The sequence below is a fragment of the Chlorocebus sabaeus genome, chromosome 3 (genome assembly GCF_047675955.1).
Source record: "Chlorocebus sabaeus isolate Y175 chromosome 3, mChlSab1.0.hap1, whole genome shotgun sequence".
NCBI classification, from domain to species: Eukaryota; Metazoa; Chordata; class Mammalia; order Primates; family Cercopithecidae; genus Chlorocebus; species Chlorocebus sabaeus.
The window spans coordinates 35,394,047-35,409,663 of record NC_132906.1 but is presented as its reverse complement, the minus strand read 5'-3'; the positions used below and the strand labels follow the sequence as shown (position 1 = coordinate 35,409,663).

The following is a 15,617-nucleotide window of genomic DNA, read 5'->3' as shown; positions in this document are numbered from 1 at the left end:
AGGATTAGCACCGGCTGAGGCATAATACAAGTAGAGATAAACTCTCAGAATTAGCATCCACTCCAGGGGTGTGGCCTTGGAGTTCAGAGCTGAAGACTACTTCCATGTGGAAAATGGACAGAAAAACCAAGACTCAGATGTAAATCCAATAAGAAACATGGATTACATTCTGTGTGAATCAGAGGTTGTACCACATTTGTAATTATATATCCATGATGGTATTCAGGGGTGCATTTCATTTCCAAGAACCAGGGCAGTAGGGTTAAGGCCAGCCAATTAAATCTCACTGATAGCTACAGTCTGGATATCAGGGATTCACAGAATCCATGTTCTTCCCTTGACATTAACTTTTTCATATGTGTCATGCTACTGCCCATAAAGTTAATCAATCGCATGGGTACCTCAAGTAGGAAATATATGCTATGAAAAAAAAAAGACAAGACCTCAAAAATAATATAATTTATCACGAATTCTCCTGACAGGGACATTGCCACAAATAGACAATGAGTCAGTTAATAAAGATGAAGTTTTGGGTTTCATTCATAAAGGAGAAAATAAGGGACATCTTATTTAAAATTATTACCTTAGAAATTCTGCAAATTGCTGTTTTGGGTTACTGAGTAGGAAAATATAAAGAATAGAATAGTTGACATTTTCAACAAAATTTCCTATATTTTAATGCATTTCATGTTTTGATACATAGTCATTGTAAGTAAATTTTAAAAATATGAACTTAAAAATAAGCATAGTTTCAGAATCCATAGCTATATACTGTTGTCATGTTGTTGTAAATATGCATTTATATATTAGATAAAATATTTAAATGAGATATTGATGCAATTTAATTTGGCCTTATCTCCACTGAATAAATTACTAATTCATGTCAGTGCTACTACCTGCTAAACTTCTTTTGAGTCCTTTTTATGCTATACTTTTCATTGCTATCCTTTATCACAGACACTATTGTTGAATATCTAGAAAACTACATTTTTAAACTGCTTTGTCTGTATTTATGTGGTTTTTGTTGTTTTTTCTTCTCAAGATAGTCTTTCTCTACATGTAGTCAGAGTCCTTCTGAAAAACAAAGTTTATTTATTTAAAAACATAAATCAGTCCATGTCACTGTCCTGCTGAAGCACTTCAATCCTAGCTTTCAAGTGTATCTGGAAAGACCCCTGAGGAGGTGAGCTGCTCTTTACTTCTGTTCAGCCTCATCACAGGCGCTACTTATGCCTCTCCCCATTTCTCCTGACCAACTCAATCTGTAATTTGTTTTAGTATGTCACTTCCGCTGAAGGTTCTTCCATGTTGAAGCACATAGATTAGGTTAGCTATAGCACCCATACTTGTCTGCCATGTTTGCTTTTGACCTTCCAGGCCAAGTGTAACGTTTCTTGAATAATAGAATGAAATGCATTTGGGAAGAATGTAAATTTTAAAAATAGCAATAATAGCAATAAAAATAAAATAATTGTAATAGTATGTATCTGCTCCCTGTGCACATATTATATCTTCTTCTTGGCATGTTCTTTTCCTCTAGTATACTTGACTGACCCTTTATCCTCAATTCTTCAACTTAAATGCCATTTCCTCAGAGCCCTGCCCTGGATCAGAAACCTAAAATCCATTACACGGTATTTTAAGAGAGTATCCCAGAGCATAGAGCATATCGTTTGTAATATACATTTATTGCTTTGAATATTTGTTTCTTTCTATTTCTCCCACTATAGAGTCCCTAAGAGCAGGAAGGTGATGATTCCATTTATTTTCTCTCTGCTCTTCCTAGGAAAGTGCTGCACAGCATGAAACGGGTGCTCAGCAAACATCTGTGTAGTGAACGGCAGACACTGAGTTTGTTTGTTTGTATTTTGTTTTATTTGGAACTTGTTTTCATTTTATGTCTTGTTTTAGCAATAATAAATTTTTCTAACAATATGACAATTCACAATTGTTTATACTGTTTCTGGTTTATGAAAGCAACAACCTGACAAACATTGCTGGGGAAATATGTTTTGATGTCAATAGGATAAATGCAAAAAATGTGAGGCCTATTTAACTGGACATTGAAATCAAAGAAGTAACTTTTACATTTGCATTTTATAAGTAGAATGCTGTTTGAGAATGAAATATAGTTCTTATTTTTGAGACTGTGATATGACAGAACTCATATGTCACTCAGGGTCATTTTATCCTAATAGCATAGACAAACTGATTCTGGGTTATTCCTTTGTTGTCACTGTGATTGTGAATTAAAAAACATAAGTGGACATTGAAGCTTTAAATTGCCTGACCACTATTAGAAAACTGTAAATGTTCCTGCTTATTTATGTAAAATAAAGATTACCTCAGACCTGTAGGCTAAATTTATTAGCATTTCAGTGAAAACCAGTATGCAAGGTGAGTAATGTCTCCTTCTAAGAGATTAGCAGATAGTACGCATTCCTTGGATAATGATAAGTATATCATTTCTAAGGCCACCTTCAAGGAGAACAGTGCAAGAAAAAGTAGTTATGTCTGGCAGTTAACAAATGAATAATTTACTTATAATAATTTGGGAATTGTAGTCACACAGAAATTTTTTTTTAAAGAACAATAACTCTTATACACATGTGTCATGAGAAATAAGTTTTATAAAATCAGTTTTAACATTGTTCCTACAGAAGTACAAATAGGATTCAACAGTAGAAATGAATTAAAAATGTTCATCTATTATTAATACTGAATGTATAAACCCTATTAAGAAAAGAGCAGAAATAGTTTCATAAGACACTATTGTACAGATATAGATGTGTCAATAACTCTCAAATGATTGGTATATTAATCCATACTTTATTAAAAATGCATGGCTATTTAATTCCTGAGAAACTTAAACATAAACTCGGCATTCCAGAAAAGGAGGTAAGTCATTTAATAATAGATTTTAGTTTATTTATTTAAATATAATTTGTCAGTGACACTTTTGTAGCAAAGTCTTTGTCACTGAAACTGGAAATCTGGCTAAGAATTTATTAAAAATGTATTGCTATTTCTTCTTAGAGGAATGTTTACATGATATGCATTTTAAAATACTAGAGACTAACAGAAAGCTAAAGCAGAGATATGGCCTGTGAAGTGCTATTGTGTAAATAGACTCAGACTTTTCTTTTGCGCCATAGCAGCTTTCATTTGTAAAGGATCACTTTTCACATTTATTCAATTTTAAGGGATTTTAACCCTAAAAATGTTGAGTTAATGTCCAGTAATGCTCATTGAATTGTAAATGAGTCAATAGAGGATGGAAATTAAGGGGTGGGATTCTAGTGATCTAACTTCACACAAAATTTGATATATAGAAACAGCAATAGCAAAACAAGAGAAAATGTTAAGTAAAATAATAAGCAAACACTGGGAAAGAGGTGAAGCAATAGGAAAAAGTTAGAATTTTTTGTGGTGGAATCATACCATGTCTTTATCAGATTTTCTTTCATTTAAAAGATAATTTGGGCAGATTCTTTTTCCCCATTACACGGAGATTTGTGTAGTAATTTATTGCAATTGCACAGAATATTTGGCCACATATTTGGTGTTTTTTTTCTTTATGTCACTGTCCTTAAATTTATTATATAAGAATAAAATAATTTTAGTTGGCCGGGCGCGGTGGCTCAAGCCTGTAATCCCAGCCCTTTGGGAGGCCGAGATGGGCGGATCACGAGGTCAGGAGATCGAGACCATCCTGGCTAACACGGTGAAACTCCGTCTCTACTAAAAAATACAAAAAAAACTAGCCGGGCGCAGTGGCGGGCGCCTGTAGTCCCAGCTACTCGGGAGGCTGAGGCAGGAGAATGGCGTGAACCCGGGAGGCGGAGCTTGCAGTGAGCCGAGATCCGGCCACTGCACTCCAGCCTGGACAACAGAGCAAGACTCCATCTCAAAAAAAAAAAAAATTAGTTATTTAAAGCCACATATTATAAATTACTAAGCTATTTTCCTATCTTGGATTATTATTTAAATATCAATTATTATCATTATTTTTATTTTTGAGGTAGGGTCTTGCTCTGTCACCCAGGCTGGAGTGCAGTGTCATGATCAGGGCTCACTGCAGCCTCAACCTCGTAGGCTCAAGTGATCTTCCAAGTTTAGCCCTCGGAGTAGCTAGGACCTCAGGTGTGCACCACCACACCTGGTTAATGTTTAAATTATTTGTACAGACAAATATTTTTTAAATACTATTAAAAACCTATTATATTTTACACTTTTTAAAGCACTTGGCATACAATGATGATAGACATAAAAATGAGAATTATTTTGCTACAGCTTACACTGTAAGAAGAGAAATTAAACACGTATCAAACGAAAAATAATAAAAAACTGTTGCAATTTATCTAAGGAAAATATAAACAATATGAAAATTACAACAGGGATACGAACTTTGGATTGAGGCTCTTGGAATGCATGATTGAGAAATTTGTATATAATGTGAGATCTGAAGGATAAATAGAAAGTTATCAGAAAAGATCAGTGCAGGATATTGCAGTTTGAAGAAGCATCATATGTTTTCATCTCAGAAATAAGAAAAAAAGTTTAATGGATTAAAACACCTGAAAGTAAGCTAGTAAGATAACAGGGATGTGAATTAATGAGTGACATAAGACTGACACAGGAAGAGACTACAAAATTTCCAGATCATGACAGAACTTGTAGGTGACATGTGGAAATTTGTTTGTATTTTGTACTAAGATCAAATAATTTTAAGAAGGAAGATGATTTGAATTTACTTCCTTCCACATTGTGAGTATAACTTAACTTCAGAAGAATAGAATAATAGGTGGTGTGTTAAGAGTGAAGAGACAAATAGGCGGCATTACAGGCAAGATATAATTGTAGATTAAATTAGAGAAATCACAATTGCAATGGAGAAAATTGGACGAATTTGAGATATATTTTAATGTTAACTCAATATAACTTGGTAATTCACAGGTGCTTCATGAAGAGAGAAGAGCCAAAGGAGCCTGTACTTAATTTTCAATAACAGCTGGATGGTATCACCACATATTTATATTGGGAAGTTGAAAGAAGAGAAAATTGATTAAAAAAAATCATACATTGCAGTTGTGATATATTTTGTCTGAGGTCCACTGATACATCCGTGTGGAAAAATACCAAATGTTTGATTGGAAACAGGACTAGAGCTCAGAAGAGTTTTGGACTCAATGTATATTGTTAAGTGGTGGTCAGAGTTCATATGTATTTTAACATATGGGAAAGATATCATAACTTACAAATGAGAGAGAAAGAGACAGGAGAAAGAGAGAGAGAAAGAGAGAGCCTAAAATGGGGATTGGCAAACTACAACTTGCTGGCCAAATCTGGGTGCTGTCTGTTTTTGTAAATGCAGTTTTATTGGAACACAGCCATGCCATTAATTTCTATAATATATACCGCTATTTTTGTTATAAAGACTAAATTGAGTAGTTTCCTCAGAAACCATATGGCCTGCAAAGCCTAAAATAATTACTATCTGGACTGTTTAATTTTAGTGAACCTAAAATAAATACTTGAAGAATTTTGATACTGAATGTTTAGGTAGAGGAATATTAGATTAAAAGACAGGATAGAAGAGGAGAGGGAGAAAGAGAAAGAGGAAAAGAGGAAGAGAGGGAACAGCTGCCTGACTTAAGATACACAGGACAGGCTTGCTGGGGAGGACAATGGCAAACCCCCATCACTCTTGGATGTTGGGAATGTTGGCTTTGTTCAAACCCAGTTTCCCTTCATGAAGGTCTAGCTGTCACATGGGGCCAGAAGAAGGTCCGGGGGAAACTGAGGGTATCTGGCCGAGGCTACACCTCAAAGTTTTCCAAAGGTCCCTGGACAAACTTTAGTCCCTGACTGCCCATTAGGGTGTCAGTACTAGGACCTTCGGTCTTTCCTATCATTCTTTCTTTCTTATTTTCATGTCTATCATGGTTCCTGTCTCTTATTTATATACAATGTCAAATGTATATAATGTTGTAAACTACAGAAATATTATTGGGTAGAATGAGCATTTGGCTTAGTCATCAGGAGTGTAAATGAGAACAATATGGTGTCTGTCTACTCTTAGAATCAAGGAGAATATAACAATTGAGTTTTCCTTCCCTTGTTGGAGGAACCCACGTGCATAGGGAAAGAGGCCTTTTTCCCTAAGCACCTTCCCCTCCCCTGCACTTAAGTTGTCCTTTTGGGAGGCACATTGTTAGGTCAGATCCCCAATTCCAGGGACTCCCTTTCTCTCCCTTGGTTGAGGAGGACCTGGTCCCACAGCTTTGCCTGCTTGTGAAAGGGAAGCAACGGAAGGGCTGCCCTGCTCGTTCCTGGCTGCAATTTGATGAGGGCCACCTGGGACTAGTTCAATAGGTTCATACGCCTTCCTCAGACACCTTTTTTCCCAAGCTTCGGTTTGAGGCCGTAGAAAGGAAAACTAGATCTGAGGGATACGAAGGCAAAAGACAGCATAAGTCTAGGAGGACAGCACAGGTGAGCATGATTAATTCCTGCTGATTAGGCTCTTCTGCTTCATGGACGGAGATCATGCTCACATTCATGGCTTAGATACCGTCTAGATAACTTAAAGGTTATTGACAGTGGAAGGCTTAGGCACAGCTCAGGTGAGTGTGAATATTCCTGCCAGCTATGGCTTCCTGCTTCATGGGTGAAGGCCACACTTGCACCCATGGTTGGCACCAGCACAGATCACCAGGACTCAGGAATATAAGGTTGGAAGAAAAAAAAAGGATGCCATTTTTTTCTCTTCCTTATGTACCCCAGGTATTCACTGGAAAGATAAAATAACAAAAGGATGCCTTTTTCCTTCTTTCCAGGTGGGTAACCAACCATCTTCAACTTGACTCCTCTTGAGTGCATCCTGAATCACTGGGACCCTTTGACCCTCAGACTAGAAAGAGAGAGGAAGAAAACTTTTTCCTCCTCTGTCCTCTTTTCCAGATGGGTAACCAACATTCTTCAGCCTGCACTCCTCTAGAGTATATCCTGAATCACTGTGACTACTTTGACCCTCAGACTCTGAAGAAAAAGTGCCTCATATTCCTTGGCACAAAGGTGTGGCCGAATTGTGTTATGCAGGAAGGAGAAGCCTAACCTCAGGAAGGAAGCGTTTTTTTAATACCATTCTGTAGCTGTACCTTTTCTGGAAATGTGAGGGCAAGTGGCCTAAGGCCTCATTTTTGCAACCCTTCTTTGTCTTGCAGGGTAGTCCAGAGTTTTGCCAACATTGTAGAATTGATTCAGTCCTCCTAATATCCACCTCAGGAGAGGCTGCAAGGGGCAATCTCAGGGAATTAGGGAAGCAAACCCCAGAGGTACCTCCAGTTAAGGAATCAACTGCCTCTACTCCTCTCTATCCAGGTTTTCTTCCAAGTTTGCCTCATCTTAAAAACCCATATTTTAGGCAGGTCCAAGTGTCACTCCTGCTCCTCCAACAGATGTCTGGTAATATGGTCCCATTAAGGTCCAAGTCCCCTTTTCTCTACAGGTCTTAAGGAAAATTAAGGGGGATCTTGGCAAGTTTGCAGATAATCCTGACAGGTGTATATAGAGGCTTTCCTGAATTTAACTCAAGTCTTTGAACTCTCCTGAAATGATGTCATGTTGCTTGTGAATCAAACCCAAAACCCTGCTGAAAGGCCACTCTAAAAACAGCAGATAATTTTGGGGATGACTTTTTGCATCTCATAAAGGGCAAGGGAAGGGGATGAAACTTATCTGACTGGAAGAATAGCAGTATCATTGGTGGACCCTAAATGAGACCCCAATGATGAAATGCGAGAATGGAGGAAGAAACACTTTCAGGTATGTATACTGGAGATCTTATGAAGGACTAGGATTAAGTCTTTCAATTACTTCAAGCCATCCATAATAGGCCAGGGATTAGATGAGAATCCCATTGTTTTCCTTGAGAGGCTAAGAGGGGCCTTGGTAAAGCATACCTCTCTATCTGCTGATTCAGTCAAGGGACAGCTAATCCTAAAAGATAAGTTTATCACACAGGTGGCCCCTGATATCAGGGGAAGCTACAGAAACAGGTTATAGAACCAAATAGTACTTTGGAGGACTTCCTGAAAGTAGCCACCTTGGTCTTTAATATAGGAACTAGGAGGAAGTTCAAAAAAAAAGAAAGAAGATACAAGCAAAAGGCAGAGACTAATAACCCCTGCAGGGGTTAGCTACTACAAATGTAACAAGCCAGAGTACTTTATGAAGGACTGTCTGAACAGTAGGAGAAAGCCACTTTGACCCTGTCCAATTTATAATGGGGACCACTGGAGGGTGTACTGTACCCAGAAACAGAGATCACTGGGTCTAGAGCCAGTCTCTCAAATGGTCCAGCAGGGTTGATGGGTCCTGGGGCTCCTCTCCCCAGCTCCAGTGGTCCAGACTACCTTTACCGTCCAGGAGCCCCGGGTGATTCTGGAAGTCAAAGGGAGGGAGATAAACCTCCTCCTGGACATTGGATTAGGCCATTCAGCTCTCCTCTCTGATCCAGGCTTTCCCTCCTCTCTTAGCATGACCATGAGGAGAGTCTTAGGAAAAACTTTAACCTGATATTTTCCCCAACCTCTTAGTGGTAGTTGGGGAGACCTCTTGCTTACTCATGCCTTTACCAAGTCCTCCATGCCCATGCCACTATCTGGAAAGAGAAGGACTTCTTCACAGCCAGTGGGTCTCCCATTAATATCATTGGGAAATCAACAAATTATTATCCTCAGTCTTCCTTCCATGGGAAGTGTCATTAACATGTTGTTAAGGCCACATACAATAGCTGAGGAAAATATATTGGCAGACCAAACGGCTAAGTCTGTAATGAGAGGGCCCCAGACTTCTGAACCAGTAGAGCCCCCTCAGATCTCAGAGGGCTTAAAAGAAATAAAACCTCAGTATTCTTCTGTGGAGATAAATGGGCTACCTCTTGGGAATATACCCTTCAGTCCTCAGCATGACTGCAATCAGAGGATGGCAAACTTCATTTACCAGCTTCCAGCCAATGGAAAGTTCTTAAAATCCTTCACCATGCCTTCCAACTAGGTAAAGATAAAACCTATTATATGGCTCAAAGGTTGTTCTCAGGCAAAAATTTGCTAAAAATGGTCAAACAGGCCATTAATTCTTGTAAGACTTGCCTTAAAAATAATCCCTCAATCGACGGCTTCTTTTCCCCTGGAACACACACACACAAAATGAGGGGTTAATGAGGAAGAACGGCAAATGGATTTCACTCATATGCCAAAACAAGGGGCATCCAGTACCTCCTAGTATGTGTAGATACCTTCACTAACTGGGTAGAAGCAATTTCATGCTGGACAGAGAAAGCCTCTGAGGTGACAAAAGTACTAATTATTGAGATAATTCCTAACTTTGGACTTCCTAAGTACCCCCAGAGTGATCGTAGTAATAATGGCCCCTTGTTCAAGGCAACTGTCACCCAGGGTTTCTCAAGGGCACTAGACATACAATACCATCTTCATTGTGCTTGGAGACCATAATCCTCAGGGAAAGTAAAAAAAAAAATTTAAAAAAAATTTTAAAAAGACAAATGTTATCATAAGAAGGCACCTTAGAAAAGTGTCTCAAGAGACTAATCTCTCCTGGATTACTCTTCTCATAGCTTTACATGTGTTAGCAACAACCCTATGAAACTGGGTTTAAGTCCTTTTGAAATGATGTATGGATGGCCTTTTCTCACCAGTGATTTCTTGCTATACTAAGATACTTTTGATTTAATTAAACATATCATTTCTTTGGTCTGTTTCCAACAAGAACTGAAACAAACGTTGGACTCTCAATCCCATGAACTTCGTCACTCTATTCAACCCAGCAGACTTAGTACTAGTAATGACACTTCCTTCACTTTCTCTTTCTCTAGGCCATGAATAGGAGAGACTTTACACCATACTTCTTCCTACTCCTACGGCAGTGAAGGTCACTGGAATAAATTCTTGGATTCATTATACCCTAGTTAAGGCCTGGGGAACTGAAAAAATTGGTTCCATTAGCCCATGAGAGCACTTGAAGTATAGGCATGAAAAAATCAGTGACACCAAGCTAAAATTTTAAAAAGATAAATACTAATAATTAACACTCCATTGATATCCTATGCTTCCTATTCTCACCTTTGTTCTGTTCCTCACCATAAGGCATCTTTGTCAAAGACCCCTTCCCAAGGTATTAAATACTCGCCTAAACATCTATCTCTCTCTTAAAGTTTAATTGCCCGCATCCAAGATTCAATTTCTTCCACCAGAGTGAAACAGCTGTAGCCCATTGCAAACTTTAACCTCCTTGTAAAATGTGTTTCTTCTTGCCTAGAAACCATGAAACTTCAAGCAATCATGCAACACTGGAGCCTTGAATGATTGGCTCCCTTTTTACCTGGGACCCTTGGATATGCCTCTGAGAGAGATGTAACTGTCATTTTCCCCAAACAATACCCCCTGTCAGCATGAAGCAGTAAAGAGTGTTCATCAGCCCTATCCTAACAGCAGTTAGATGTACCACCTCAGAGGTGGGGGTTGGCAGCAGACACTCCAGATGACCTGCCATTGCTATCATGCTGGCTGTAGCAGGAAAGTGTGGCTGGGGTTGCATGCTCCATGCAGTTGGTGGGGGCTGGGGACAAGTGGAAGCCCCATCCCTCTGAGTTGGGGCAGGAGCTCCCTGGGTGCCACAGCAGCCACCCAAATTCAGGTGAAGATCTGTGTCTCTAACTCTATGGTGTGGGCAGGATCACTGCCCTCCTGGGCAGGGCTGTAGTCACCCAAGTTATGGCTGCAGATCCCAGCCTCCTTGTGCTCTTGAGAGGCCAGAAGCAGACAGAAGCCCCACCCTCCTGGCCAGAGCTGCAGCTACCCAAACTATAGCTGCAAACCCAGGACTCCCACTCCGTGGAGTAGGCAGGAGCCCCAACCCACCCCAGGTACAGTTGCAGCTGCCCAAACCTTGGCTTCAGACTCAGGCATTCCTGCACTCTTGGGTGCCTGGAAAGGCGCCCCCTGCCCTCACAAGCTCAGAAGTGCCTTCTCCTGCTGACTGGCTTCTCCCTGCTATTGGCATCTACTTCGATCTCAGAGCAAAGTCAGGGCTGAATCTGGGAGCCATGAATGGCAGCAGGAGGCAGAGAGATTTCTGGATGGAAGAGAGAGGGTCCCCAGTGAGGCCCCACCTTCAAGCCAGGGAGAGACTGAAGGCTGGGGTCCAGGCTGCCAGTCCTATGGACCAGGGGGGGGAGTGTGTGGTGCCTTTTCCAGGCCCACCCATGGCCGCCCATGGAACATGGAACAATTGGCACACACTTTCTTCTCTCTAAGGCTCATAAAATCCCTGGGCTCAGCCAGAGCTGAGCAGATGATGGTATGGCCAGGGACAGAAAGGAGCTACCCTCTCCAGATTCTCCTCTCTGCTGAATGCTGCAGACATTTGAACAACCTACCTGGAGAGAGGAACCACCCTCTCCAGGGCCTCCTCTCTGCTGAGAGCAGCAGACATTGGGATAACCAGTTGCTGAGAGAAACTATCCTCTCCAGGGCCTCCCTCTGCTGAGAGCTGAACACTCACTGGGATGACCTGCCAGCAGAGAGGAGTTACCCACTCCAGACCTCCTCTCTTCTGGACCTTAACACTCAATGGAATGGCCTGCCTACAGAGAGGATCTACCCACTGTAGATCTCCTCTGAGCTGTTCTAACATGCAGAAAAGCTCCTCTTCATCTTGCTCACCCTCCACTTGTCTGTATACCTTATTCTTCCTGCACACAGGACAAGAATTTGCCATCAGCCACAGAGGCAGTGGAGGATGGATAGCAGGATGGGATGTGACAAGGGATGAGACCAGCAAGCGGTGGGGACAGAGGTGATTCAGATCCCGAAGCAAGGGGAAGTGGTAAAGAATTTTAGCAGCAAAGGGGGTGACCAACTCTAGTTGGAAGGTAAAAATGTGGACCGCAAGTGGCAAAGGCTGGGGGTGGTCATTGGTAAGCAGAAACACCTCCTAAAGAAGGGGAGTTGACAGTGGCCTTTTGGGGGAGCTGCTATAAGGCCAAGAAAACAGGTGTGCACTAGTTGGGAATCTAGAGGGTAAAAGTGTGAGAACCTAGAGATTGACTGTTGGGCTTGGAAGATAGGGAGAAGAGGAGAATCCAGATTTTTCCCTGGGCTTCTGGGTGAACCATGTAACTGTTCACTGCTGTGGATGACAGGGGAGGCGATACAGAGCAGACAGAAAGATAAAGACCCAGAAGTTCACCATGGTTGAGGTGCCTGTGGAAGGCCAAGGGTAGGTGAAGTTTGCAGCATGTGCAAGGGTGTGATATTTTGAGTGCAGTTATAAATGAGAGTGATCTGTGAGATGTCACTGCAGAGACAGTGCTTGGTTCCATCTATAGGGAGTGAGGGAAGCTAGTGTGTCGATGTGGCTACCAAGAGATGGTGTGAGTAATTACAAGCGAAGGAAGGGGCCCAAGATGGAATCCCAACACACACCAATATTTAAGGGAAAACTCCAAGGTAGATGTGAAAGAGCAGCTTCAAAAATAAAAGGGAAAGAGAGGAGGGTGAACTGCAGACTCCATGGGAGGAAAATCTCAAGACGGCAGAAATGGACAGTGTGTTCAAGGTTGCTGAGAAGTCAAGTCACATGAGGTCTTATAGGGACCCGTTGAACTTTCCTCAAGTAAGTTCATCCCTCCATCATTGTCAGGAGGCTTGAATGGAACAATGGAGGCAGAGTTTTCTATGTGCTGGATTGAGTGATCTGGGTCTGGCAGAGACTAGGTGGAGATAACAGGTCACCCAATGTGGTGGCAAGATGTGGAGTGAGGAGGAAGATGGTGAGAAAAACACAGAACAAATTAGCTAATGACAGGGCAGAGGGACATGAGACTTGAAGAATTTTTTTTTTCTCTAAACCAAAACACGTTTATTAATTTATAATTTAAAACATAACCATCAGCCAGGCACAGTGGCTCATGCCTGTAATCTCAGCACTTGGGAGGCCGAGGTAGGCAGATTATGAGGTCAGGAGATCGAGACCTTCCTGGCTAACATGGGGAAACCCCGTCTCTACTAAAAATACAAAAAAAAAAAAAAAAAAAAAGAAAAATAGCCAGGCATGGTGGTGGGCGCCTGTAGTCCTAGCTACTCAGGAGGTTGAGGCTGGGGCATGGCGTGAACCCAGGAGGCAGAGCTTGCAGTGAGCCGAGATTGTGCCACTGGACTCCAGTCTGAGTGACAGAGCAAGACTCTGTCTCAAAAAACAAAACAAAACAAAACAAACAAACAAACAAAAAAACACAACTATCAAGCACATTAGATGTTTATGTCGGTGGACATCTCTTTCTGAAAGAAAGCTGTAAGAAGTAGTAGTCAAGGTTAAAGATGGTCATAGCAGGGTGAGGATCGACACCATCATGGTCTTTTATTCCAATGAACCCAGCTCTGTCACAATGATTATTGCTCCTCAGGGGCAGGGGTGGGGCAAAAAAGTGTCCTAGTGCCCAGGGCATCCATTCCCTGGATTTGAGGAGCATGAACTGACACATTCTGCTTCCCTGGTCCCCAGCTGCCTGTGTTTCTATGACGGGACTTCTTTCTCTTGGTACAGGGGAGTGGAGTTTTGAAACCAGAGCTGCGATTGTCAACCTTGGTCATCAGTGCAAGTCATCTAGAGAGATTTTGAACACCTTGCTACCCAGGCCATACCCTAAACTGATAAAATCCACCCCTCTGAAGTGGTTTGAAATAGATTGGCCATTCTCCACCTCTGAGCTTCCCAGCTGATTCCCATGGATATGCAAAGTTGAGATCCACTCAACAAGATGGCAGAGGGGTAGCAGCCTGGAAGCAGCATTGGGGACAGAATTGACTCAGGAATAAACATACATCCAAACAGACTCATAGTAATGTACTCAATTCCAATAAAACTGAGAAAGTCATTGAGGAACTAACCCTCTCTCCAAAATGGATATGCCCCTCCTTTCTCCACAAATGAATAAATGGAGACATGTTTCTTTGGATACCTTAGTTTTGGGTAAGCATTGTAAAAATATATTTTCCTTAAATTAAATGTTCAACAAATCCACTTCTATTCAAAATATCACTAACAGTTGGGTGCCTGACAAAAATTATTTGTGGTGGAATATTTGTTTAAAGTATTAACAGATGTTCATTTTCCCTGTAATCTAATTTGCTGTCATATTGGGGATTGCTGTTTGCTACCTTGTATCCACTCTGCACTTCTTCCTTAAGACAGACCCTTATAATACTTGGAACAACAATGGGGCAGCTAGTAGTTTTTGTTTCTTTTTCTCCCTTGCAGCAGGTATGACTGAAAGCAACGTCGTTGTCTGGTGTAAATACCCAGGATTTTTCATCTCACACCGAGAAGATTAAGGACACAGACACACACACAAGGAGTGAGTTTAAGAGTGGAGTTACAATCGACAAAAGAAAGAGAAAGGAGAACAGCTTTCTGTCTTGCAAGAGAGAGGGACATCTGAAAGGGAAAAGCTGGCCTGCGGCAGACTGCACCAGATTTTATATGCAGGCTTGAGGAGGAAGTGTCTGATTTACGTAGGGCCCACAGATTGTTTGGACCAGGTGTGACATTTATATAGTGTGAGGGGAAGACTGGCCACCCCACCCTAATCTTATTATGTAAATGGGTTTTCCACTTGGCCAAATCCATGTTTTCTGCTTCTTACTGTACACATGGTTGGCAAAGAGAAGAGAAGATAGAGCTGCATTTTTGAACGTGCCTAGTCCCAGGTAGCCTTTTCCTATTGGCACAACTGCCGGCATTCACCTGTGTAAGCTTCCAGCTTGCTATGTCTGCAGCTCGATTTTACAGGCTGCTCTTTGTTAGAAAACACAATTTGGGGCCTGCTTTTCATTAAAAAGAAACCTTACTGAGGAAACCATTCATTAAAAGGAAAACTTACCCTCAATTCCGCCTAAATAATGTTTTAATTTTTTCTTGACTCTCGTATCATGACCATGTAACAGTTTGGGCTGCCAAGCTAGAAGGGAAAGAGTATCAAAACTAGACTTCCAGAAAGGCTGTTCTAAGGGTGATGACTCAGAGGTTACTGCTATGTTTTTTGTTTTTTTCTTCCTCTACTTCCTGCTTCTCAGAACTAGGGCATGATGTCTGCAGCTCCAACAGCTATTTTGGACTGTGAGGTGACTGTGAGTCTGGAAGCCACACCTTAAAATGTAGTACCAAGATGAAAGACCCTAAAGCTGCATATAAGACCTAGACTACAAACCAGAGAGCTTCTTCCATGTGAGAGAGAAATAAGCTTAGGTTTTTTCAGCCAGTTTTACCTTTGTTTTCTGTCATGAGCCACAAAATGTGATCCCACCTGTTACTGCCCATTCATTCTCCCAGTGCTCTGGACCCATTAATAGCATTCTACACTCGCAGTCCAACAGTGGGGCAAGGCTATGACACCACTTTAAATTCAAAAATAATGAAATAATTCTGTGCTGCTTGGGTATGTAGTTTTTAAAAACACTTTCAAAATATATTCTTGAAATCAAATAGTTGAAAAAAAAAATTGAGTCTTAAAATCCTAGTTTTTGATTATCAGA

At 41.1% G+C, this 15,617-nt stretch overlaps 1 pseudogene; it reads right to left on the bottom strand.

The window, feature by feature from the left end:
• Positions 1–11,802, bottom strand: part of LOC103214555 (ADP/ATP translocase 2 pseudogene) — a 142,935-nt pseudogene extending 131,133 nt beyond the window's left edge.
• Positions 11,803–15,617: the final 3,815 nt, after the last annotated feature.